Source organism: Hippopotamus amphibius, chromosome 13 (genome assembly GCF_030028045.1).
Source record: "Hippopotamus amphibius kiboko isolate mHipAmp2 chromosome 13, mHipAmp2.hap2, whole genome shotgun sequence".
In the NCBI taxonomy this organism is placed as follows: domain Eukaryota; kingdom Metazoa; phylum Chordata; class Mammalia; order Artiodactyla; family Hippopotamidae; genus Hippopotamus; species Hippopotamus amphibius.
Window position 1 is genome coordinate 97,827,820 of NC_080198.1, and position 25,093 is coordinate 97,852,912.

Sequence of the window (25,093 nt, forward strand, 5' to 3'; positions counted from 1 at the left end):
TAGATACTGCCTCATCTTCTAAGCCCCATCCCACTCTTATTCCTCTGCACAGACCTGCCAAGGAAATGACCCGCAACTCTCCCATTATCAAATCACGGGCTGCTCACATCCCCAGTGGCAGCCAGTGCCAACCTCAAGGAACCCCAAGCTTCCGGGTCCATCTCGCCCACAGACACAGACACACCAGGACCCTGGTGACTGTTTCCAAAGGACAATCCCTGCCAGGCATGGCTGCTGCCAACAACCTGTCCTCAGGCTCTGAAGTGCCCTAGCCTTTCACGGCTTCTACCAGGAATCAGCACCAGACTTCAGATCGTTTCCAGAGAGAACAGAGAAGAAGGAACCAAAGCAAGTCAGCTTTCGCAAGGCCCCTCTCTGGAAGTCTGCGGGGCTGCACGGGGCAGGAGGAAGAGGCGAACGGAGAGGAGGTATGTGGTCATTCAGGTAGGACAGGACCGTGCTCCTTCAGGCAAGCAGGTGAGCACACCCACCACGGATGCACTCACACTGACACACAACTCACACAGATGCAACACACACAAAACCTACCAGGTACCTACGCTCCACACACTGATACACGCAGGCACACACCACACGCACATCTTATCTTGTTCTCTGCTAAAGGACACAGCAGCGGGAAGGATTAAAGGCTCAGCTGCTAAGAAAGGCTGACTTCCTGGTAATGCCACCAAGCCTCAGCTGGGGACAGAGAGAAACACAGCGGGAGGGAAATGGCAGAAGGCCCACAGGAGAGCTGCGAATAAAGAGGCTTCCAGACGTCCTCGGCGAAGAAGCAGGGGAAGAGAAATCCCAAAGGAGATGCAAAGATGGGGTGTCCATTGAGTTAGGGCAGCACCTGAGCAGGACGTGCGTCCTGCTCCAGTGGGGACGTCCCTCTTAACGTTTAGAGCCACTTTTAAGAACATATCTCACTACTTAGGAAACACCAGACAATGGATAAAAGTCAAGGTGAAAAGGAGGAGGTTTTCATCTCAATTTGAATCGCTGTTCCAAAACAGAAGGTCTGGGTACTTCCCTGGGAAAGCACACTAGGTAGCAAGAGCCACTGAGAGCAGCTCAGGGAACTGCCAGCAGAAAACCCAAGACGGCTCGTGACTCGACAGCCGCATCAGCGTCAAACAGGGTCTTTGTTTAAAATGAAATTATTGGACCTCATTTCTGGGGAGGTTGCCCATTAGCCTGCATTTTTAACATGATTCCCTGGTGACAGATTCTTAGACAACTAAGGTTTGAGAGCCAGCACTGCTCCTGAGTTCCCACCAGGCTAATCCACGCTGCCTTCCAAAGACACCTCCATCTTCCCAAACACAACCGCAGAACAACAGACGCAAGGCAAAAGCTCCCCAGACGCCCTTCTTATATTGCACTGAACTGACTGAGCCCAGCGGCTCTGTGGGGTCCCTGACATCCTCATCTTCTCGGTACCCTCGGAGTCTGGCACACAGCAGGCATCCAATAAGGAGGGCTGACATCAAATGGTGGTGGGTAGAAAGAAGACTGACACAAAATGGTCAAGTTGACCTATTTCAAAATAGATGAAGCACTTGTTTATGAGCAGTCTATAGCCCCGGGGAGGGAGGTGTTGGATTGCTTGTAGCTGTTTCCTTCAACACAGGGAGCAGACTGTCTCCTCACTGGATTCATCCAGGCCGGAACAACTGGTCTACCATTCTGGAGGGTCCATACTTTCAGCTGCAACCCTGATTTTCTCAGGCTTTGAAAATTACTCCCTTGGGGCCTCTCTCCTCACAAGGCACCAGACTAATCAATAAGGTCGATTCATCATTTTCTGGTCTATGGGATCAGATTCTCGAACTCCACTCCAAACGCAATGAGTTCAGACTGGGAAAGGGAACCAAGAACACGAATTTTAAGCAAATACCTCACATGATTCTGAGCCTGGAGTCCAGAGGTCGGCACTTCCATGAACACTGGTTTAAAAGCAAATACGATGACTATCCAGCTTCATTTCTTCTCTATTTTTTTTTTTTTTTGATGGAATTTATTTTAAAAGGATCTGTGTAGATGTTATCTAGGGTTTTCTGGGGGTGGGAGGGAGCAATGGGAGCTGCCCAAATTCTGATCCCACCTTTGTGAGTCCTGGGGGTGGCGGCCCTGCCTCTCATTGTGAGGCCAGCTGAGGTGCCCAGATGGAGCCCAGGCTCAGCCAATCAGATGCTCCCTCCTGGGCTTGTGCGTGAGACACACTGAGGCAGAGGCAGTTTCCACTTCATCCCAGCAATGACGGCAACATGCCAGCAGCCGCAGCCAGAGTCTCATGGTGGCAGCCATGGCCGTACACCCACCAGGGGTCCTGCTGCATGTCCTGAGCTCCACTCCTCTAGGGTCCTGAGCCTGACAAGCCGGCCTTCTGTCACTTCGCTACACCACCCAGTATCCAGTCCCTTCTTTGCTAAAGTTACCTAGAATTGGCTCCCGTCACTTTTAACAATGCATCCGGACCTTCAACAAATTTCAGAGCGAACTTTTGACCTCTGCAGAACTCATTTCCTTCATATTGTAAACTGTCCCAACAAGACGATATCTGGTTTAAAGTTTTATTATTTTCAACCTGTCCTTTGATACACTTTGCTTCACCTTACTAGATATAGAGAAATAGTCCAGCATGGAACTCATAAGGAAGCTCATTAAGAAATTACGGGATACATTAAGAAAACAGAGCTAAACTAAAGGGCGCTGGTGCAGGGACAGGAGCCCTGGCTGTTCAGACTGGGGTCACTTCTCCAGCCCCACTGATAAGCTCTGTGACAGCAGTTGCTTATAATCTCCACGCTTCCCTTTCTGCTCGTCTGTAAAACGAGGTTGTAAACAGTGTGGGAGGGGGACTTCCCTGGTGGCACAGTAGTTAGAAATCCGCCTGCCAATGCAGAGGACATGTGTTCCATCCCCGGGCAGGGAAGATCCCGCATGCCGAGGAGCAACTAAGCGAGTGCACCACAACTACTGAGCTGGGCTCTAGAGCCCGTGAGCCACAACTACTGAAGCGTGTGTGCCCTAGAGCCTGTGTGCCACAACTACTGAGCCCAGGCACCACAGCTACTGAAGCCCATGTGCTCTAGGGCCTACTTGCTGCAACTGCTGAGCTCGCATGCTGCAACTGCAATTTGCTGAACCCCGTCTGCCTAGATCCCATGTTCCACAACAGGAGAAGCCACGGCACTGAGAAGCCCGCACACTACAAGGAAGAGTAGCCCCCGCTCGCCACAACTAGAGAAGGCCCACGGGCAGCAACAAAGACCCAACGCAGCCATAAATAAATAAATAAAATTTAAAAATGGAATAGGAACAGCGCCACACACACACACACACACACACACACACACACACACACCTGTGGTGGTTAGAGCGTCTAGGCTGCCCCTGTGAACGGCAATATTGTCAACACCACCGTGGCCGCCATACTCACCCTGCCAGGCAAGACAGCTTTCAGGTCATTGAAGGACGAAACTCACAGATGAGTGAGTAGAGCCTACGCAGTAACTTCACACACATTGACCAATAGGAAGTTGCGAATATTCAAGCCTCTCGAAAATCGCAATTTCACACGGTTCAAGCAACCAAAGAACAGCAGCTGTTGGTGTCTCCAGTGGGTCTCGGTTGGGGTGGGGGTAGGGAGGTGGGGCGGGGGACGTTCAAGGACCTCAATCGTACACCTCGTACACCTGCTTCTGCTAACACAGATCAGCCGCCTCTCTCAGGAACCCGGGCAAACCCTCCTCCAGCCCGGGCAGGAGAGAGGTCCGCGGCCGCGCTTCGGGCGCAACCTGTTGCTGCAAAAACTTGGTGGCGCCGCTTCCCCACCCTTTCTCTCCAACACACCGCCAGGCCGGGGCCGCTCCTGCCCTCGCTCCCTCTGCGCCAGGAGCCTCTCCCCGGCTGCGGGACAAAGGATGGGCGGCAGGGCGGGCGCGGGAAGCCAGGAGACTCGAGGAATCCGCCGCCGCCCGGGGGGAGGGGGTGCCCCAGGAACTTGGCCGCCCCGAGAGCGTCGGCGCGGCTTCCCCGCCGCAGCGCGGGTCGGCGTGGACCCGGGTCGCCAAAGTGAGAGAGGGGTCCTGAGCCGAGTGCCCCAGGCCCCGGTGATCACATCCCCCGCCGCGCTCGGCGAGGGCTTTCGGGGAAACTGACCTCGGGCCCCGACTCTCCGGCACAGCGAAACTCTTCCTCTGTCCACGCTTCCCTTTGTTGTCCTGGCCGGCGCCTTACCGGGCGGGGTGCGCCTCCATCACCCCGTTCTCCATTAGGCAATCGCTAAGGATCCCCGCGCTGTACACCCAAAGCGGACAGGGGGATGCTTCAGGCCAGGGGTGCGTGCGCTCCCACAGAGCAGAGCCATAAGGCCTCCCACGGCACCCCCAGAGCCCCCCTCCCCTGAGGGTCGGTTGCACCGCGTACTCCTTTTAGCAAACCAGGGGAAGGTGACCCCTTCCCACACCCGGCTGGGGAGGGTCAGTGCCCCGCACGCCCTGTTCCGCTCCCCAGGACTCCCCTCACCGCCGAACAGTTCCCAAGCCCCGGACCACCCTCCCCTCGTCCGCCGCCCTCTCAGAGAACGAGCCGGTGGCCTCGGGGTCTGGGTCCCGCTCGCGCTCCCACCTTCCGGAACCTGGCCACAGCCGCCGGCTCCCCACCAGTGGTTGGAAAGAAGACGCACCACGCAGCCTGCAAAGTTTGCGCGCGTCTGCGCCCTGCTCGGAACTCCCGCAGGGTCTGCCACGCGGGCCCCGCAGCCCCGCCGGCTCCCCCGCCGCTCTGGGAGTTCGCATCACCTGCCGCCGGGCCGAGGAGGGGGCGCCGAGGGCTGGGAGGAGAAGGGAGGACGGCGAGCCCCTCCGTTCCCCCATTCCTCACCCCAGCTTTCTGGAAAGGGGTGCGCTCAGCACCCCCGGGGTGGGGCCGCAGACGCCTTCCGGGCTGCGGGGTGAGGACGCGGCTACTCACCGTGCGCCCGGTCCAGCTCCCGGTCCGCCCCCGCCGCCGCCGCCGCCGCTGCCCCCCTTTTTCCTCCCAGCCCGGCTCGCCCGGCCCCGGCTCATGAATGATTTATGAGTCGGCTTCGGGGACCACCGGGATGGCTTCCGGAGAGGCCGCCCCGGTGCCCGGGGCCCCGGCCAGACCCCGGGACGAGGCGGGTCCGGAAAGGCGCCTGCCCTTGGAGGGCCGCCCGCGAGGCCCAGGGTGCCCGCGGGGACCTGTTGCGGCCTCCCCCCGCTTCCTGGCGGGGACTTGCGGATAAGACCGCCGCAATGCACTGTTTCCTGAAATGTACTCACCCGCGGCGGGAGAGCTGAGCGCGCGGCCAGGCGCCCGGTGGCGACTGACTCGGTGCTTTACAGATGGCTAAGCCCGGGGTTCTGCCCGCGCGCTCCCGGTCGGACCGGCTGAGCAGCTTCGCCACGATGCCCCGGGGCACCCACTGGGACCTAGCTACATCCATTTCCTGCGGCCAGAGCCCCGCTCCAGTGAGCACGCCCTTCTCTCCGCACCCACGCCTCCTTGAGGCGGGCTGAGCGGTTTCCTTGGAACGCCGCTACTCTTCTAAAAACGTCTCCACTCTCGGGTTCCAACTCAGACCTGCCTCGGTTGATTCCCTCTGCCGCTTTAGAGGCTTCTATTGCCAGCTTACGAGACTTAAAAAAAAAAAAAATTACCCAAATGAGACAAAACCCAAATCATTTGATTCCTTACCTTGTACCAATCGTAATGCTGGTGGCTGGAGCTATAACACCGGCAAAAAGCAGCCCTTGCTCCCATATCCGCGCGCAGGCATCCGCTATAGCGCCAAGCACACGGAGCTTTCATTACTCGTTTCAAGTCGGGCTCTCTGCTGTGAGTTGCCCGCCCTCCCCCGAAGGCTGAGGAGTGGTAACCTTCTGCCAGCAGCAACCACTTCCTCTTCTAACTGCTCACCTCACTCCTCACTCACGACTTCCTATCTCGAATGGAGAGTACTCTCTGGTAGGAAAAATAAGACTATGGAAGAAAAGCACCTTCCAGACAGTATCTAGCACACAGTGGTGTTTAATGTTTGTAATATGGATGGATTGATGGATGCGTGGAAGGATGGACAGACCGACAGTTGAATGATGGTCAGGAAGGTTAACTCAACAGCTCTTTCAGTTACCCCAGAATCTAGCATAAAACAGATGCTTGAAAGAGCATAATTTGTTTGATTTAAAGTTTAAATGATCTTGAATGTGCATGTTTTCAGAATAAATGCTAGTTGAGGAAACTTCTGAAAACTGCACTATAGCATGGCAAAGTTAGGTGGTACCCTGAGAGGTCGAATCTGGCCTGCTGTTTCCACCTCTGAGGCTGGTCCCGGCCTCTGCTTGAACACCTCCGGAGGCCCCAGCACTTCTGCTCAAGGGCAGCCCTCTCTGGGTGGGGCCCAGGGGTGAGTTCTCCCCTCCAGAGAGCCGCCAGCTCTGCCCTGCCTCAAATTTTGGCCCTGTCCCTTTTCATCACCGTGACTTTGGCTGCTTCATCTCCCTGAGCCTGTTTCCTTGTCTGCAAAGTTAAAATAATCGTGCCTCACAGGGCTCATTTTTACTCCTAATAATGATGACGGTGACAACAGTGGCAGTGGTGATGCCTGAAACGAACCGGATGTTTACTACGAATGAGCACATGCCAAGTGCTTTACGTGCATTATTTCACGTAATCTTATCAATTAACAATAGCATAGTACTATCTCCATCTTACAGCTAAGGCTAAAAGTGTTTCAGTAATTTGCCCAAGGTCACAGAGTTAGTAAGTGAAAGGCTAAATCGGAACCCAGATGTGGCCCCCAGAGCCGGTGATTATCCTAACACACCAGTGCCCCAAAGATAACATAAAACCCTCAGGGTCCTGTTCTCTCCCGACAGATAATGTCGTGCAGATTGAAATGGTCTGCCGTCAGTCTTCCTGCAGGCACTGAATGCCTCAGCTGTTTTCATCTATTTCATACCCCCCAACACCTACGCTACCTGGATCATCATAGGTGTTTAATAAATGAATGAATAAATAGTAAACATAGAACGCAATATTAAGATGTGTTCTGAGCAGCCTTAAGCAGACAGTAACAGGACCTAATGATTTATTCTGTTCAACTTGGCTTGGAGTTCTAATCCTACAGTCCCACTATTCAGCACAACTGAATTTCTTTTCTTTTTTTTAAGTTAAGGTACAGTTGATTTATAATATTGTGTTAGTAACAGATATACAGCACAGTGATTCGATTTTTTTTTCAGGTTATATTTCATGATAGGTTGTTACAAGATATTGAATATAATTCCCTGTGCTATACAGTAAATCCTTGTTGCTTATCTCTTTTATGTATAGTACTGTGTATGTTAATCCCATACTCCTAATTTGTCACTCCCCGCCCCCTCCTCTTCAGTAACCGTAAGTTTGTTTTCTCATAAGTCTGTGAGTCTCTTTCTGTTTTGTATATGATTCATTTGTGTTATTTTTTAGATTCCACATGTAAGTGATATATAGTATTCGTCTTTCTCTGACTTATTTCTCTAAGCATGATACTCTCTGGGCCATCCAGATTGCTGCAAATGGTAATATTTCATTCGTTTTTTATGGCTGAGTAATATTCCATTGTGTGTGTGTGTGTACACACAACATCTTCTTAAGCCAATCATCTGTTGATGGGCACTTGGGTTGTTTCCATGTCTTGGCTATTGTAAATAGTGCTGCTATGAACATTGGGGTACATATATCTTTTCAAATTAGAGTTTTCATTTTTTCCAGATATGTACCCAGGAGTGGATCATATGGTAGCTTTCTTTTTAGTTTTTAAAGGGACTTGCATTCTGTTCTCCATAGTGGCTGCACCAATTTACATTCCCAGCAACAGTGTAGGAGCGTTCCCTTTTCTCCACACCCTCTCCAGCATTTATTATTTGTAGACTTTTTGATGATGGCCATTCTGACCAGTGTGAGGTGATACCTCATTGTGGTTTTGATTTAGTGCAACTGACTTTCTATGTCATAAGTTATATGCAAGGACAGAGGGGGTGATGTTATTCCCATACACACACTCAGTCATTAGACGCAAAAATTAGCTCTCCCTTTCTGAAATCACTCCTCACTTTGCTTGCCCGGATGAAATCTAAACATGAGGCACCAGGGCATCCTAGAAAGAGCCAGGAATTTCATTCAGGTTCAGTCAAGAACAGCCAGTGTGGTCCCTGGTAAGTCATGAAACCCCCCTGGGCTTCACATTCCTCACTGGTCAATAGCCATGCTCAACGACCACACAGGGCTAGAGGCTGCCATCTCACACAGTGCAGACATAATCAGGACAGCATCACAGGACAGCACTGGGTTCAAGAGTGAGCCGTACATAATAAAGGAGACATTACTACAGGACTGCAATAACAAAATTAAATTTCAAGAAAAGTTATCAAGGTTATGGAACACTGGAAATGAAGTGTTAATTGGGGTCAGTTATTGTCTCAGTACACAACACTTGGTCATTCAACAAATCTTCAGTCTTTGACAGGATATTCCTTATGAAGAGCTTTGAATATTTTTCTCTGAGTCACTAAGAGTAAAACAAAATAGGTTAGTAAGTATATTATTCTAATTAACCTGACAATTTCTATGAATAACTATGTTTCCAAAAAATAATGTATTTGTATGGCCAACAAACGTGGCAACATAGGACCCTTTAGAAAAACGAGATTATGTCATCTCAACATCCACTGCCTTGTCTTCTCTCTCTCTTTTTTAATTTATTTGCTTATTTTATTTTTATTTATTGGCTGTGTTGGGTCTTTGTTGCTGCATGAGGGCTTTCTTTAGTTGTGGTGAGCGGGGGCCACTCTTCGTTGTGGTGTGCAGCCCTCTCATTGTGGTGGCTTCTCTTGTTGTAGAGCACGAGCTCCAGGCTCTCGGGCTTCAGTAGTTGCAGCATGTGGGCTCAGTAGTTGTGGCGCACAGGCTCTAGAGCACAGGCTGTAGAGCGCAGGTTCAGTAGTTGTGGTGCATGGGTTTAGTTGCTCCACGACATGTGGGATCTTCCAGGACCAGAGATCAAACCCGTATTCCTTGCATTGGCAGGCAGGTTCTTAAGCACTGTCTTACCAGGGAAGCTCCGCCTTGTCTTTTTTTTTTTTTTTTTTTTGTCAGTAGCAGTTATTTTTATTGGTGAAATGTCACCTGTCAGCAACATCAATATGTTTGATTAAATTTACATTGATATAATGAATTGTTGCCCTTAAACCTTGGCCTTTCTATTATAAGTTACAAGGTGAGAATAGAGACATCACAAAACAAAAGTAACATTACAGCTACACGCATGATGGTAGAATCAACATACCCTAAAAAATTCAGATAAAGTGAAATCATTAGTCTAACTTCACAACAGGACAATTTGAGGATAGGACTAGATTATCATATTATCAACCACATAAGGTGAGGAAGATGTTTCCAAATGACTGAAGCTTCTTAATACATTTCTTCTTAAAATTAGATGTGGGGATACCAACTCAGGTGTACTTTCATTGAATTGAAATATACTGCACCCAAACTAACAAAAAAAAATGGCAAAAAACTCTCAGGGATCAAAGAAGTGACATAAAGACCACAACTACACAATAGAAGACCACTTAGCAAGTTAGCACAGATCTATGTTGGAAAAGAATTATATTTGTTTTCCTTTAGGTAAAATGGAAAATAATTAAGCATATCAATTATTATTTTTTTATTGAGATACAGTTAACATACAATAAACTGCATATATTTAGAGCGTACAATTTGGTATTCCAGTCTCCCAATTCATTCCCCCCCAACCCTTCCCACTTTCCCCACTTGGTGTCCATATGTTTGTTCTCTACATCTGGGTCTCTATTTCCGCCTTGCAAACCAGTTGATTTGTACCATTTTTTTATAGTCCGCATATATGTATTAATATATGGTATTTGTTTTTTTCTTTCTGACTCACTTCACTCTGTATGACAGTCTCCAAGTCCATCCATGTCTCTAGAAACGTCCCAGTTTCCTTGCTTTTTACAGCTGAGTAATATTCCATTGTATATATGTACCACATCTTCTTTATCCATTCACCTATTGATGGACATTTAGGTTGCTTCCATGTCCTGGCTATTGTACATAGTGCTGCAAGGAACATTGGAGTGCATGTGTCTTTTTGAATTATGGTGTTCTCTGGGTATATGCCCAACAGTGGGATTGCTGGGTCATATGGTAACTCTATTTTTAGTTTTTCAAGGAACCTCCATACTGTTCTCCATAGTGGCTGTATCAACTTACATTCCCACCAACAGTGCAGGAGGGTTCCTTGTCTCCACACCCTCTCCAGCATTTACTGTTTGTAGATTTTCTGATGATGCCCATTCTGACCGGTGTGAGGTGATACCTCATTGTAGTTTTGATTTGCATTTCTCTAATCATTAGAGATGTTGAGCAGCTTTTCATGTGCCTCTTGGCCATCTGTATGTCTTCTCTGGAGAAATGCCTATTTAGGTCTTCTGCCCATTTTTTGATTGGGTTGCTTGTTTTTTTTGATATTGAGCTGGATGAACTGTTTATATATTTTGGAGATTAGTCCTTTGTCTGTTGATTCGTTTGCAAATATTTTCTCCCACTCTGAGGGTTGTCTTTTCGTCTTGCTTATAGTTTCCTTTGCTATGCAGAAGCTTTGAAGTTTCATTAGGTCCCACTTATTTATTTTTGTTTTTATTTCCATTACTCTAGAGGATGGATCAAAAAGTTCTTGCTGTTATTTACGTGGAAGAGTGTTCTTCCTGTGTTTTCCTCTAGCAGTTTTATAGTGTCTGGCCTTACATTGAGGTCTTTAATCCATTTGGAGTTTATTTTTGTGTATGGTGTTAAGGAGTGTTCTAATTTCATTCTTTTACACATAGCTGACCAGTTTTCCCGGCACTTATTGAAGAGGCTGTCTTTTCTCCATTGTATATCCTTGGCTCCTTTGTCATAGATTAGTTGACCAGAGTTTATCTCTGGGCTTTCTATCCTGTTCCATTGATCTATATTTCTGTTTCTGTGCCAGTACCATACTGTCTTGATCACTGTAGCCTTGTAGTATACCCTGAAGTCAGGAAGCCCGATTCCACCAACTCCATCTTTCCTTCTCAAGATTGCTTTGGCTATTTGGGGTCTTTTGCATTTCCATACAAATCGTAAAATGTCTTGTTCTAGTTCTGTGAAAAATGCCATTGGTAATTTGATGGGGATTGCATTGAATCTCTAGATTGCTTTGGGTAGTATAGTCATTTTCACAATGTTGCTTCTTGCAATCCAAGAACATGGTGTGTTCCTCCATCTGTTGGTGTCATCTTTGATTTCTTTCATTCGTGTCTTATAGTTTTCTGAGTACAGGTCTTTTGCCTCCTTGGTTAGGTTTATTCCTAGGTATTTTATTCTTTTGGTTGCAATGGTGAATGGGATTGTTTCCTTCATTTCTCATTCTGATCTTTCATTGTTAGTGTATAGAAATGCAAGAGATTTCTGTGTGTTAATTTTGTATCCTGAAACTTTACCAAATTCATTGATTAGCTCCAGTAGTTTTCTGGTGGCATCTTTAGGATTTTCTATGTATAATATCATGTCCTCTGTGAACAGTGACAGTTTTACTTCTTCTTTTCCAATTTGGATTCCTTTTATTTCTTTGTCTTCTCTGATTGCTGTAGCAAGGACTCCCGAAACAATGTTGAATAGTAGTGGCGAGAGTGGACATCCTTGTCTTGTTCCTGATCTTAGAGGGAATGCTTCCAGATTTTCACCATTGAGAATGATGTTTGCTGCGGGTCTGTCGTACATGGCCTTTATTATGTTGAGGTAGGTTCCCTCTATGCCCACCTTCTGGAGAGTTTTTATCATACATGGGTGTTGAATTTTGTCAAAAGCTTTTTCTGCATCTATTGAGATGATCATGTGGTTTTCATCCTTCAGTTTGTTAACATTATATCACAGTGATTGATTTGCATATATTGAAGAATCCTTGCATTCCAGGGATAAATCCCACTCGATCATGGTGTGTGATCCTTTTAATGTGTTGCTGGATTCTGTTGGCTAGTATTCTGCTGAGGATTTTTGCATCTAAATTCATCAGTGATATTGGTCTGTAGTTTTCTTTTTTTGTAGTATCTTTGTCCGGTTTTGGTATCAGGGTGATGGTGGCCACATAAAATGAGTTTGGGAGTGTTCCTTCCTCTGCAATGTTTTGGAAGAGCTTGAGAAGGATGGATGTTAACTCTTCTCTAAATGTTTGATAAAATTCACCTGTGACTCCATCTGGTCCTGGACTTTTGTTTGTTGGGAGATTTTTAATCACAGTTTCAATTTCATTACCTGTGATTGGTCTGTTCATATTTTCTATGTCTTCCTGATTCAGTCTTGGAAGGTTATACCTTTCTAAGAATCTGCCTTGTCTTTTTAAGGTTGAAATGTGTGTAAGAGACAGCCAGGGAGAGAGGGGAAAGGAGAGAGAGAGAGACACAGCGAGACGCAAAGAGAAATTGTTGTAAATAGAAATTCCACTAGTTTTGAAGGCAATGACTTCATGCAAGCCAGGGTTCTCCTATAAATGTTTTACCTCATGATTTCCTGTTAATCTTGCTTTTTTCCACTTGCCTCTGGGCTCAGATACCAAAAAAATAATAATAATATTGCTGGTGTTTAATAACCAAAAGCCAAGAATACATTCTTCTTATACTTTGAGAACCCTCAGCTGAGATTTGTAAGTCATCCACTAAGCCCATTGCACCCTAATTCAAAGACAGAGGGAGAAAATGTCAATCCAGTTTGGACCCAGAGGAGGAAAGAGAGAGAAGGGGCCAGGTCAAGGACAGTGCCTCAGAGCCTGGATTCCAAACACGAGAACTAGGGATAACTTGGAAAACTCAGTCACAATTTAATGGGGCAGGTATGGGGTAGTTTTATATTTTACGTGCTGAATCTGTCTTTCAGTAACTGTTTTGAATAAATGCCTCATCTCTAGGGCTGGCTTTCATCTGTGCCTTTCCCTCTGACATCAATTTTAACATGCACTAACTCAGATGGGGCTTCATAATTTGCCTTTAGTTACTGTATGGAAAAAATGAGAGCAGCAGAAGCCCAGAGAATTATAAAGTGTTAGGATACTCACTCTCATTTTCTTGAGGAAGGCAATATTCTTTCCAGCTAAATGTTGTTGAGAGATTGCAGAATGAGGTAGACAGGAAAATTCCACAATTTCTGATTCTATAGTTTTCAGGTTTTATTATGTCCCAAAAAAGATTTACCCAGGAACTTTTTTTATACAACATAAAACTTACATGTATGCATACAGTGTTTTACCCCTCTGGGAATATTATTAATACTTTCCTTTAAAGAAATATTAATTTGTATTTATCCTCTGCATCATCTGAAAGCACTTCTTAAGCATCGGTTAATCACTCATTCAGTAACATTTTCTCAGCACCTGAAACGGAACAGTACCGGGAGGACCCCTTCCAGCTAACCAGAGACTTATGGCCACATAACGTTCCAACCACGAGCGAGACCTGATGGCTACTTGGAACCACGTGATTAGACAATCATCTCTGAAAATGGAAGATTAACCCCTCCCCAGAATGTAGCCCATTCCTTTTTTCCCTACATAATCTCCAAGCAAAACCTGGGGAGCTGGGAGTTGCTTCGTTGGGACATGAGTCCGCCTTCTCCCCAGGACTGCTGGCTTCCTCAGTAAAGCTATCTTTCCTTTCACCTAACACTTGTCTCTCAGTATTGGATTCTTGAGCAACAAGCAGCTGAATCTGAGTTCAGTAACACTGCTACTCATCAGAAACTAGAGATTCTAGTTCCTCTGACCCAGAACATACTTACGAAAAGTCAGTCACACTGTAATGGCAGCAGGTGTGGGGAAGTTTCGTATTTTATGTGCTGAATCTGTCTTCTGGTAACCATAATGAAACTTACAAAAAAATTTTTTATAAAACACTGTTTTTTCCTCTTATTTACCCCTTGCATATTTCCCTCATTGTGAGACTTTCTAAAAAAGCATTCTCTGCAGAATTCTCTTTTGCTTCATGGTTTTATCTGCTACCTAAGCTACCTTCAGACTTTTATTTTAAACCCAGTAAGCTTTCTGCTAATTAAAACAATATTCACTTTTGCCAGAGCAATTAAGGTGTTAAATTATAGTCCCAACCAGCTACTCATGCCAGAGAGTGAAAGGTGGAGCTGTGTTTTGTGGTGTACTGGGGAAAGGCTGGGAGGTGCAGGCTGAACAGAACTGCAAATGAGCCCCAATTCTGTTACTCTGTTCACTCACTCATTCATTCATTTTCTTCTTCATTCATTCACTTACACATGCATTTGACAAATGTTGATTGAGCGCCTTCTGCCAGGCTGAGCAAAGAGATAAGGCAGAGAATTAAACAAAGGACACTCTTGGTATCCCAGAGCCAACCCCTTCATAAAGGAGACCATGAGACACACAAGCCAACAAATCAATAAGCATGTTCACTGTACACCCTTCAGGAAGTACTTGACATCTCTGAGCTTCAGTTACCTCCCCTACAAAATACAGGTTTTGCAAAGATTAAATGAGATGACATATGCAACATACCTGGCACGCAGTAGGCAATGAATGGCAGCTACACTCTGCTCTTACTATCTCTCTGTCAAACTCTCTTTCATCCCCACTCCCCATATTTTTTTCCAGTTACATAAATTAGCAGCATAGAACTATTGGGTCCACAAGCTGAATATTCATCCCACAAATATTTACATAATACATCCTAAGGATTTGAAAGGCTTCAAGCCAGAGAGGCTGAAGGAGCTGGATATATTCTGACCTCTGCTCTGCAAAAGAAATTGTCCAAGACTTGGAAACGGGCAAAGGAGATGACTGGGCATCTTTTCAGTGGAGTGAGGGCCATGATCTAAAGGACCTTCTGGGAATTATCGGATCCTACAGAGGTGTGTATTTGATTGTATTCCTATTGATGAGGCTATATCAGGGTAGAAGTTAAAATTGTAGAACACCAATAAGAATGCAAACGGATGTTCTCCAGTAGAGATCATTTCATTTCTACCCTGTGGAAAACATGATTCCAAACATAACATTTCACTGCCCTATAGGATAGTGACAAGTTTTGCAACTCTTAGCAAATATTCATTTCAGCACTCACGATTGCCTACATAAATGTCTGTTCTTCAAAGCATCCTTTGAACCAGTCATAAGATCTTACTGGTTTCCTCATTAATTAATGAGTTGAGTAAAATCTTTGACATGTGTTCACTGTATGTTTGCCTGGGAGTCATGTTTTTAATTTTTTGAAAGTTATAATTTAGAAGCCCTAGGAGCTTGTGATCTAGGAGGCAAATAGCAATTTTAAACATTAATTAATTTTTAATTTAGATGTGAATAAAATCTGGAAATGTAAAATGCATAGTTACCTCCAAACCTTTGAAAGGACTCTAATATTATTATAGCAGCCCCTTCTTTGGGACAGAGATGCTGCAAGCCTCCCACCAAAAGGTCCTGTAGACCTGTCTTCCAATGCCCTCCCAACAGCAATCCCATTCAGAGCAATCTTTGACTCAAGTCTCCAAAGAACTGCTAGGGACAAAGGGAAATATTTCAAAGGTTAGGTTACAGTAAACTCCTTTTGGCTTCTGAGGACACAAAATGATTTGTTGTTTTTTAACTAACAGGCTTGAGGTTTTGAAAGATCAAAGAAAGTGGCTGGGAAGCAGGTTCAAATGTTTACAAAATGTGGTTCTCCCCTCCATCCTCCTAATTTAAGTGGAATTACCTCACACATGAAAGATCAGGGAGCATCCAGGAAGGACTGGCTGGATGGACTGGGTGGTGTGTATGTGCAGGAACTGTCCTTGGAGATGGGATAAAATGCAAGACCACCTAATCCCTCCCAATAACCTGGGTAAAATCTGAGGGAGAGTTCCAGAACAGGTTTCATTATGGAGGGAAGAAAAGTTCCAAAGAGTGAGAATATTGCTCTAGATCAGGGTTTTTTAACTTCAGTGCTCTCAACATTTGGGCCTGGATAACCCTTCGGTGTGGGTTTGTCCTGTGCACTGTAGGATGTTCAAGCATCTCTGACTTCTACACACCAGACAGAAGTAGCGCCCCGCCCCCCTCCCCTGAGTTGTGACAAACAAGTATTTTCGAAACTGAGTTTGATTTTTTTTTTTTAAGTCACAGGAGAAATGACTGAGTTTGGGCAGAATTTATCAGCTATATTAAAGAGAGAGTCCCTGGCATCATTTTTGGCAAGTGCTAAGCGTGATGGTCATGAACTGAAGCATATCCTGCAGCCAAGCTGCTTAATCCACGCTGGTCCCCTACCTGGCCCTGGGGAATCAGCCCTCACTGACTTCCCATTGCCCCAGTCACAGCTTGCCCTGGAAGAACTGCAAAGTGAGTCGTTTCAAGAATGCAGCTGCCTGCTTGGATTCCTCCACCTGGACCTCCACAAACCTCCTGGGCTGGGTGCTCTTTCTGAGATTACCTGCACTTGGGAAAAGTGCGACATTTTACTTATAACTGTGAGCATAGGAACATTCAGAAAAAAGAATAGGACAGTTCATGAAATTTCCCATGGCCTAACAAGAAAGGGCCCGGTATATAATAGGGCTTCAATAAATCTCAGAGGAAAACAAGGAGAATAGGGGGAAACTATAAGCTCATAAGAAGACAAATAAAAGCAGTGATAAGATAAAAATTCACATTTTAAGGCAAGATAAGAAAAATTTAAACATAAAACTTTTTCTCTGCCCTTTGACCTCCTCCCTCGCCTCTGGTGTGCTTTGAGCATCTGCATCCTGTATTAACCAGACCCCCCTGGAGGCAGAAGTACCTGCTTGACCATAAAGATCAATTTTCTCCTACTGGCACCAGCCTCCTAATTCCTTAGAAGGCAACATTCCTTTCTCAATCCTGTAAGGGGTCACGATGACCCACCCTCACCTTGTACAGGTCAACTACAAATTGGCACTTAACATGGGCACTTTCCATCTACCTCTACAAGGATTAAATCCAATGTGTTGCTGCAGCTGCTGACCTGCAAGGTGGAGATCAGGGATGAGGCACTCTGTGCTTTGGAAAAATGAGCGGAATAGGTCTTCCAATAGTTAGATGTTTTCAGGAGTCGATATTGTGAGCCAATCCTTGCGTCTCCTCTTATCTAGAAAAGCACTAAATTCCTTTATGGTGACGTCTGCTCCTCGTGACGAGCAGAAACCCTCCACAAAAACATGTGTTTGATTGCCTGTACTCCTCCTTCACCAGGATGACATATATACTGACCTTTCCCCCTACCTCTTCGAAGCAGTTTCTCAGAGCTGTCTCCCAGGCTGCGGTCTTCGTTTTGCCCCAAATAAAACTTAACTCGCAACTCTCACGTTGTGCATTTTTTTTTTAGGTCAACATACACGAAGAGATCGTCAGTGAACTTTTTGTACAGTGCCAGTATATCATTTCCCTTAAAGACTGGTGCCGAACAGACTGGTCAGGTGACCTGGGGAGGTACTGGACTGCATCTAACGGAAGTCCAGAGCCGAAATACTTACTTATGCCCTTGCTAACATTACCAGCTGCATTACTTGCATTCCGCCCGTTTTACAAGTTTATTGTTTCTTGCATTACCAAATGTGTGACTGAGCCTCTGATAAAATTAATGACGATTAGGTGACTTGAAATGACTGACCAAACATATAGTTCTATAAGATCAGTGACTGTGGGACGTCCCTGGTAGTCCAGTGGTTAAGATTCTGTAATTCCCCATGACGGGGTGGGGGGGGACCAGGAAATCTGCAGAGTGTGGAGGGTAGAACCCTAGGCCTGGATGATAGAAAAATAACAACAGCTAACATTTTACTGAATGCTCCCCATGCACTGGGCAGAATGCTAGTTTCCATGATCCAATTCATTGGCCCTTATAATAACTCTGTGAGGTTAGTTCTGATATTATTTCTGCTTTACAAATGGTGAACCTAGCACCAAAAGGTGAAGCAATGTTCCCGGGGGCCAGGCTCCCCGTGAACATGTGTGGGGCTCAGGGCAAGAGTACATGGAGTACATGGAGGGCCATAGATTGTGCTGAATATGTGAAAGTTAAGAATCCAGCCAACAAATTGTTAAATAAAATATGTTCCCTCATCCTTAAAAAAAAAAAAAAAGTTCTGCACTTCCAGTGCGTGGTGTGCAGTTTCGACCCCTGGTTCCAGAACTAAGATCCCACATGCCTGCCACGCAGCATGGCAGGGAAAAAAAAAAAGAATTAAAAAATTTTAAAAAATTAAAAATTTTTTTTAATTAAAAAAGTTTTTTAAAAATAAAAACATTAGGACTTTCCTGGTGGCGCAGTGGATGGGACTCTGAGCCCCCAATTCGGGAAGCCAGGTTCGATCCCTGATCAGGGAACTGGATCCCACATGCATGCCGCAACTAAGGAGCCCGCCTGCCTGCCACGACTAAGACCCGGTGCAACCAAATAAATATATAAATATTAAAAATTTTTAAATTTAAAAATGAAAAAAATGTAATTACATTTTTAAAATTTTTTTCAAAAATTAAAAAAAAAAAATCGGTGATTGTGATAGTTAGTGTAGCTCTAGATCTGGGACAGAGCAACAAGAGGGAACCATTTCCTGGACCATAACAGACCAGAGAGCCAGGCGGGCCAGAGGCTTTTGCTTCCAGTTAACAGGGCCTCGTCCAGTCATAGCACATTGACTGGCTCATCCACGCAATCCTCGCCTGACCTGGGAATGAGCATTCCTGGCACCGTGGGACAAATTGGTCCCCAAATGCCTCCGAATCCTTGGTCGAAATTAAGATGGAAAAGGAAGGATGTAAAATAAAGGATGCAGCCCACCATCCAGTCCGTGAGAATCAAGTCATCAGCCCCTGCAGTGGCCGATCTACAGTACACCCTGGAAGGAATTCAGGGCCAAGACCAGGAAGACACGCTCTGCACTCTGGGAAAACTGGCAGAACAGGCCTTTGGGTAGTTAAATATTTTCAGGAGAAATTCCTGCATCTTCCCACGCTTAGAAAAGTACTAACACCGCTAATTAAGGTGTTTATGCCTCGAGGCCCGCAGCGACCTCTGCTGCGATGTGTGCAGGAAGGCATGCACCCCTTTCGCCACAATCACACACACACGGGCTGGCCTCCCCCTTTACCTTTTTGGAACAGTTCTCACAGCTCTCTGACAGACTGACTGTCTCCTGGGGTTATAATCCCCAGTTCAGCTTGAGTAAAATTTTCCATTTTTTCCTTAGATTGACTCCGGATTAATTTTTTCCTTCACAATAGTAACAGCAAGAGGGTGAGAAGAGAGATGATGAATTTCCACAGGGCAGTTTGCTGGTTGCAGCCACTTGCTGAGCATCTACTCTCTGTCAGGCGCCGAGCAAAGTGCTTTCCTTACATTCCCTTATGTAATTAAACCCTCCTAAGGGGGCACTGTTATCCTCATATTTCAGAGAAAGAAACTGAGGCTTCACAGGCTTGGGTGACACTAACTTGGTCCACAATAGGAACAACACTTAACATTTATCAAGGAACCATTACTCTCAATATTTCCTTTAATGTTTAAGATGATCCTAGGAAGCAAGTGTTATCCAAGCAAACGAACAAAAACCTGTTGGGCATCTTACATGCCAGGAGGTGCTGGGCGGTGGGGACACAGCAGCTCACAGTCCTTGCCCTCATGGAGTGTTTAGTCTTGGAGGGCAAGTAGACCCTAACAAATGCATACAGATGGGATGATTTGTTTCAAAATCCCACCTTCTTCCTCCCAGTTGGAAGTTCTTACCACAAGAACACAGAGCAGCGACTTCCCTGGTGGTGCAGTGGTTAAGAATCTGCCTGCCAATGCAGGGCACACGGGTTCCATCCCTGGTCCGGGAAGATTCCACGTGTCGTGGAGCAACTAAGCCCATGTGCCACAGCTACGGAGCCTGCGCTCTAGAGCCTGCAAGCCACAACTACTGAGCCCACGTGCTGCAACTACTGAGCCCATGTGCCTAGAGCCCATGCTCCACAACAAGAGAAGCCATGGCAATGAGAAGCCTGTGCACCACAACGAAGAGCAGCTCCTTCTCACTGCAACTAGAGCAAGTCTGCGCGAAGACCAAACACAGCCAAAAAAAGAAAAAAAAAATACAGAGGAGCCTTCAGACTGGAAGCAAAGACTCTTTCTCAGTGAGCTTTTCTCTGCCAGGTGGGCCCTGTCGTAGCACTTAGGGACACAGAGATGACTTCAACCCCCTGCCAATAAGAAACTCTTTGCTCAGCTCTGGCTGCGCATATACTGTGGCTGGTTGATGAAACTCTATTTAAAGTGATGAATAATGATGGTGGTAAAAAAAAACTGTTTTAAAGAAAATGTAAGAAGAAGAACTAAATGATCAAGAACAATCCAAGCTCCTTTGGAATGCAGCAAGGCAGGACCATAAACCTGGGCAAACACAGCCTGGAAAAGCTGAGTGAGGTTGAAGGAGTCTAGAGCTCATGAGGACAAGAAGCAAAAGGAAACACTCACGTGAATGTCATTCTGCAAATCATTTCAGAAGCCAGTTAATGCTGTCTGAAAGTGCTAAAATGCACAGACCCAAAAGGAGGATTTTAGAGGCACCCGGGTTGAAGTGGGAGAGGGGCGAGGGGAAAGAGGGGGCAAGCACAGTAAAATTAAGCTTGAATCTAAGGGAAAATCCCCTGGTAAGGAGACCTAGGGATGCAAGGAACACTAACGAGCATCTTAAGGGGGCCCTGACATCAAATTTAAGTCAGTAAAATGATTGAGGCTGGGTAATAGGTATCAGGGGTTCTGTTTTCTGCTGGTTTGAAATATTCCATTATAAAAAAGTAAAAAAAAGGAAAAAAAGAACATCAACGGCTGGAATACTGGGAGATGGGAGGTGGCCGTGGGCCTGCAGTGAGGGGTGGCACCCAGGGCTGAGCCGAGTGTGGGATGGAAGACCACAGTTAGCAAGCCAGGTGCGAACTCTGCCCTCCGTCTCCTCCTGGCTACGTTTCTCCTATCGGTCCTTAAGGAAAGAAAATGTCAAATGTCTCAAAAATTTAATAGATAAGGGCCGGTGATGGGTGTAAAGTTACTTTCTCTCAGTGATGGGCCAGACAGCAACATGGGTTCTGGAACAGACCTACCTGGGTTTCAATCTGACTCTGGCACACCTGACTCCATGGGTCATCCTGGACGTGTTATCCAACTCTCGTGGCCTCAGTTTCCTCACCTGTAAAATGGGATTAACACCGGCAGTACTGCTGGGCCTTGAGAGCATTAATGAAGTAAGGCGTGTACGGTGCGTCAGAGGGTTCCAGCAAGCGCTGGCTCTGTCCTCCTGACCACCCCACTCCTGACTGTATTTAGGGCAGGACAACGATCCTTCTTTAGACTCCAGCCCTGCCTCTCCATCCCGCAGATCTGGGGATCTGGGGTTGGCTGGCTGAGATGGATAAAGTGATATCACAAAGACACTAGGGCTACAGGCTGGAGGATGGCTCTGACACACCCCGCCCCATTCCCACCCCCTGCTTCAAGAAGGCAGCTCTTTGGCAAAACTGTGCTGGATGGTGTACAAGGACCACATCATCTCCACAGCTTGTTGCCTCCATGAAAACCACACAAATGTGTCCTACTCGCCTTCGCAGGCACCGAAAAAAACAGAACTCAGGTCTGGAAGTGAAACCAACTTACTATTTTTCCTTTTGCCATCTTCCCAAAGCTACAGGTTTGTTCCTTCTCTGGAGTTTTCCATCTTAATTCATACCTCTAAGCACTCTCCCAAGAGAGAAATTCAACCTTGCCTGTATTAAGTGTCTGTCATTTGTTGAGTTGTCCAACAGGCAGCGCTTTTCCAGCTGGGACAAGCTCCCCTCTGCAGTGAGTGGTAGTGGGTTACAGTCCAGTATCTTCCACCACAAAAGCCAGAGGTAATTCCTCCCATTCACCTGCCATGCACCCAAAGTATGGTCCTACCCAGGTCCGACCAACTGACCACTCCTGGCTGTGACTCTCACCCTGCAGTGTGTGATGCTGCAAAGACTGTAGTGCCAGGTGCCGGAAACCGTGTCCTACCCAGGCTGTATCTACCGCCTTTGCATCTGATTCTGTTCTCCAGCCTCCTGACAAGGCCAGGAGCCGTCCAACACCCTTCTGGTGTGTTTCTTTCCTAAAAGTAGCCAGAGTTGCTTTCTGCTGATGCCTGATTCATCATTACACCACCTTCACCCCCTCCCTCACCTTCACTTCACTTTCTAATTTGTGGTCTCCTCTCCAGTCTTACGGTGGCAAAGCTAACCCAGCCTCTCAGCAGCTACTGTTGGGAGTTGCCTCCCTGAGCAAATTACTTAGGGACGGGACTTAGGAAGAAGATTGACGGGAGTTGTGCAAGGGCCGGATGGAATCCTGTCTTCATTTAGCATTTTGAGATTCGTTCATCATGGAGTTTGGGGCATCAATATGGGTTTTTAAAGATTAATTAATTAATTAATTAATTTTTGCCTGCATTGGGTGTTCGTTGCTGATGAAGGCTTTCTCTAGTTGCAGCAAGTGGGGGCTACTCTTCATTGTGGTGCACGGACTTCTCATTGTGGCGGCTTCTCTTGTTGCAGAGCAGGGGCTCTAGGCGCATGGGCTTCAGTAGTTGTCATGCATGGGCTCAACGGCTGTGGCTTGAGGGCTCTAAAACTCAGGCTTAGTAGTTGTGGTGCACAGGCTTAGTTGCTTCGCAGCATGTGGAATCTTCCCAGACCATGGCTCGAACCTGTGTCTCCTGCACTGGCAGGCGGATTCTTAACCACTGCACCACCAAGGAAGTCCCAATATGCATTTTTTTAAAACTGCATTAAAATATTATGTATCTTTACATGCCATTTGCAGCAACACAGGTGAACCTAGAGATGATCATACTAACTGAAGTCAGACAGAGACAAATACCATATGACAGCCCTTGTATGTGGGATCTAAAAAAATGACACAAATGAACTTACTTAAAAAACAGAAACAGACTCATAGACATAAAAGACAAACTTATGGTTACCAAAGGGGAAAGGGGAGGGGGAGGGATAAATTGAAAATTTGGGATTAATACATACACACTACTATATATAAAATAGATAACCAACAAGGACCTACTGTATAGCACAGGGAGTTACATTCACTGTCTTGTGACAAATCACAATGGAAAAGAATTTGAAAAAGAATTTGTATATATGTGTATTTATATATATATGAAACTGAATCACTTTGCTGTATACCTGAATCATTAAAAATCAACTATAGTTCAATTTAATGAAATTATGTATCTTAATTAATCAGCTTTGGGTGCCGCTTACATCTTGTGCTGGCCCTCGTGTGACTGTGCAACACTGGCCAAGACCAAAGCTTACCCACGCATCCCCCTTTGTTCACTAAACAAGTTCTTTGGGGTGTGGCTCTGCATGTGACTATACTAAGCTTGAAGCCTGTGGCGATGGTGAACACCAAGCCCAGCCCTCAAGAATGTCACCATCTAGTAGGGGAAACAAAGAAAGGCCACTCTGAATTCTAGATGCACCAACAGAGGGCGAGGCCAAGGTAAGTGTGGAGATGAAGACAGGAAGCAAGGCTCAGCTCAGCCCCCGGTGGATCAGGGAAGGCTTCCCACGGGCCCTGGTGCTCAAGCTAATTCTTTGGAATGCGAAGTTCCCCAGGTGGAGAAGGAGGAGGACATTCTGAGCAGAGCAGCCAGCATTCCTGAAACTCAGCAGGACCCTCTGGGGCCCTCCTAGGGAAAAATGCCTTCTGTGTCTCCCCATTTCTTGTTTGTAGGAAAAAGGCTTCAGCCTCCTAGGCCTTCCTTGAATTCCAAAGGGCAGATTCAAACAGTTACTAATTAGGGGAGTGAGGGAATGCAGAAATGAAGGAGGAGAGATCAATGGTGCAGAAAGAGAAAAACAAATACCATATGCTAACTCATATATATGGAATCTAAAAAAAATGGTTCTGATGAACCCAGCGACAGGGCAAGAATAAAGATGCAGATGTAGAGAACAGATTTGAGGACATGGGGTGGGCAGGGGGGCGAAGCTGGGAAGAAGTGAGAGAGTAGCACTGACATATATACAGTGCCAAATGTAAAATAGATAGCTTGTGGGAAGTTGCCGCATAACATAGGAAGATCAACTCAATTGTGGGTGATGACTTAGAGGGATGGGATAGGGAGGGTGGGAGGGAGTCGCGGGAGGGAGGGCATATGGGGATATATGTATAAATACAGCTGATTCACTTTGGTGCACAGCAAAAAACTGGCACAACAGTGTAAAGCAATTATATTCCAATAAAGAGCTTAAAAAAAAAGAAACAGTGGTGCAGTGATGGGGCAGGGTCTGGTTCCTCCTCAAGGCATATGCAGAACAATCTGATACACATCTCTGAGTTCTGCTTCGGGAACTAAGGCCTCCACCCAGGTGGAGGTTGGTACCTTGAGGCTGAGCACAAGCCCGTGGACCCCTTCTGGTTGGAATCAGAAGGCTGATGATTGAGATTCCTGGAACACCACCCTGAAACCTTGACATCAACCAATCAGAGGAAGGTCACACACTCTGCAGCCCTCCCTCCAAATTTTGCTTATAAAAACTCTTCCCCCCAAACCATTGGGGAGTTCAGGCTTTTTGAGCATGAGCTGCCCATTCTCCTTACTTGGCCCTTGCCATAAACCTTCTGCTCTAAACTCTGATGTTTTGGTTTGTTTGGCCTCACTGTGCTTCCGGGACTGAACTTGGATTTGACAACGTTCAGATTCAGTCAGTGATACTGTAGGGCTGGACTGGAAAGTGTCAGGAACATATTTTGGAGAAAATGAATAGCAAGAAATGAATCTAGGGCAGGAGGTTGGAAGGGGTCAGGTTGTGAAGGGGTCATCCACTAAACATGCTAAGGGGTTTGGACCGTCTAAAGGCAATGGAGGAATCATCAATGGTTATAAAGTAGACGAGTAAGGGTATGACCTTGGTTTTAGGTAGATCATCCCAGAAGGAGGGCTGGGCAGC

General features: G+C 46.2%; 1 protein-coding gene across 3 annotated transcripts in view; it reads right to left on the reverse strand.

Moving 5' to 3' along the window:
• Positions 1-5,880, reverse strand: part of PROM1 (prominin 1) — a 118,181-nt gene extending 112,301 nt beyond the window's left edge. The window contains exon 1 of one of the 3 annotated variants that reach the window (XM_057705236.1): positions 5,731-5,880. The gene's annotated coding sequence lies outside the window, so the exon portion shown is untranslated. Of the gene's footprint in view, positions 1-4,983; positions 5,022-5,315; positions 5,450-5,730 lie in introns of those variants that run through there. The other 2 variants (XM_057705234.1, XM_057705235.1) reach the window with 2 other exon arrangements.
• Positions 5,881-25,093: the final 19,213 nt, after the last annotated feature.